This window comes from Pinus tabuliformis, chromosome 2_2 (genome assembly GCF_031772625.1).
Source record: "Pinus tabuliformis cultivar Carrire ecotype Pingquan chromosome 2_2, CPIR1, whole genome shotgun sequence".
In the NCBI taxonomy this organism is placed as follows: Eukaryota; Viridiplantae; Streptophyta; class Pinopsida; order Pinales; family Pinaceae; genus Pinus; species Pinus tabuliformis.
In genome coordinates this window covers 469,338,615-469,341,487 of record NC_142300.1, presented here as the reverse complement: position 1 = coordinate 469,341,487, position 2,873 = coordinate 469,338,615, and positions in this window count along the sequence as shown.

Genomic DNA, 2,873 nt, shown 5'->3' with positions numbered 1-2,873 from the left:
GTTGGCATAGACAATGTTATTAAACTATCCATATATATTGCAAGGATTGGATTCATTACAAGTCTGCAAGTCCCATAGGAGAGATTGGAAATTGTTTTTAGCAATACACATTTTTGTAAAGAGTAAACTTTAAGTGATTGGCTCAATTAAAAAGGTAGAGTTGTTGGTAGTAGCTACTTTAAAGTTAGTTGACCAGTCCTGTGTTGTAAGTAAATACTTCACTGTGACACATCCAAAGTCTTTATGAAGCTAAAGTTTAAACTTTTACCATACTCTCGAAGCCAGAAAGTGGGATGTTTGTAAGGGATTCATTGAGCGAGTCAACATATATCTCAATAACTTCCATGGGCTAACACAAAGTGGTAGAAAGCATTTTAACTACCTGAGTTTTTCTGCTACTAGTCTCTTTTGCACTTTGCAGGTCAACCCCAACTTTACTTTCAATTTGGAGTGAACTTCTTCTAGTTAAAGACAACCTCAATTTGTATTTACTCATGAGGGAGACCTATGCACCATCGTTGGGGTTAATGTACCCTAGAGAGGATCAACTAGAGCCTAGAAACATTTTGCAGGGGCCATTGGGTTGTAGAAACTCAATAGAGATCGAAAAAGAGGGTGATAAAGGTCATGCCAATACAACTGTACCATATGACTAAATGAAGAAAGAAACAAAGAACAAGATGGAGGAAAGTACATGTAAGAATTCAGTCAAAGTTGGGTGCCCACTAAATTCGAGCCTTACAATTTAGTTCATTTGACAATTGAATGCATGCACTTACACACATGTTTCCTGGAGTTGTGACATCCCAACTTCACTTCTACCGCTTTGAGGTTTTCAATATGAGCCCTATTGAAATAGTCAAGAGTCTACTATAGAGTTGAATCCGTTGTTGGTAATCTGAAAGTTCTGTCAGCAACTACTTTTTAGTCAGTGTGCAAAATTTTCCTATTTTATTCCTAATACACTTTTGAAACCCCATGTGACTGGAATGGTAGAACGGTTAGTGTTTCCAATAAATGGTCAAGAAACAAAAACTCGACCAAAACAGTGTTTCTTGGCCATTTATCTACCTATGGGTAATTTTCCTTTCTAATGATTCATTATTTTGGTAATGATGGTAAGTGTTGTGAGTAAATATGGTAGTGCTTTGACTGTGATGAGGAAACAAGGATGGATAGAGGAGATGGCTATCCATGTCAAATCCATTGATGGAAACCATCTTCTAGAGGCTGGTTTGGAAGGTTTTTATGGAGAATACAAAAGAGAGATCAATCCAGGTTCTCTGCGGGCACAAATTTCATCACCAATAATGAAATCAGAGGACTTGATTTTGCAATAGTTCATTCCTACCTTGACATATGGTAAGTATCTATCTTTCTTCCCATGTTTATACTGTATATGAGTGATTAAAAGGTTGATATTTATAGGTTTTTACAAACACAGATATGTTCTCTGGACTTCTATCTATATTTTAGATGTTGGGTTTTTACAGAAATTGAGTGAGTCGCAGCTGGTGTTCTATTCATTCATGTAATCTTATAGGCAGGTAGTTCATTATTATAGTAACAAGTGTTCATTGCTTGATGATAACGTTTGAGTTTGCACTAATGTTTTACTTGATGTGTTTTTACTTTCATTTGCGCTGAAAGTTATCTAGTACTTAGAGATAGAGGAACATTAGTATTTTTTTTTGAAAAGTTACATCCATAGGTGTTGGATCTTAGGATCTCAAGATACACACCAAAAATATTTCCCTTTGCAAAAATAATTTCTTCCAATCATTGAAATTTTTCATTGCAAATACAATTTTTTTAAGTAAGATTTGCATCTATGGCTCATTCAATCAAGAGTTCACCAAAATGCCCATCAAGGCTAGGTACATGTATGAAAGTCTTACATACTGACTTGGAAAAGAAGGGAATCAATTTGCAACAATTTTCCTGGTTATTGTTATTGTGTTCATTTCTTTTGTTCATGTTTTGATTACCATATTATAATTATGAGTTTGTTTGTTTTTGTTTTTTTGTTTTTTTTTAATTGTGTCTGAAATTTGAAGGTCCATTGTGCCTTCTATCCTTGAATTTGCACTCAACCATAATGAATCACCTGTCCATGATAGGAATTGGTGCCTTCTTTGTTGCATGTGAGTGAGAGAATACATTACATGTTGTATCCCTTTCTTCTGCATACTTACAAACAACTGCTAAAATGAAGGAAATGAAAGAGAAGAAATTGACAACATAATGATGAATGCCTGAGAATTAAAATTTCCAACTACAAATCCCAGTAATTGATTTTTCTTTATCTTCTAGCTTTGAATGACATTTTGTTTACTAATTTTTAACTTCATGTCAAGATTCTTCTAGAATTTATGTCTTAACAATTGCTACTTTAAATGTTTAGAGTTAAAAATCTCTAAAACCATGTAATTGATAGCTACTTTAAATTAATTTAAATATTTATAGAGTTAAAAACCTGCAAAACCACATATATATATATATATATATATATATATATATATATATATATATATATATATATATATATATATATATATATAATATGCTTCTTAGTAATCATAAACCCCAATTTAAAATGCTTTACACATAATATTATATAATATCATATTTATATCTCTTAAAATTAAATTATTATTATTATTATGTAAAAAATTGTATTAAAATTGACAAATATATAAATTTTGAAATGCAACATCAATATTTTTCATATAAACATTGTCTAAATAAATAAATTATAAATAAATTATATTTAAAAAGAAATATAAACTTTTATGCAAATAAATTAATTTAAATAAAAAAATATGATATTTATTTTATATTAAATTCATTATCCAATTATTAATTAAAAATTA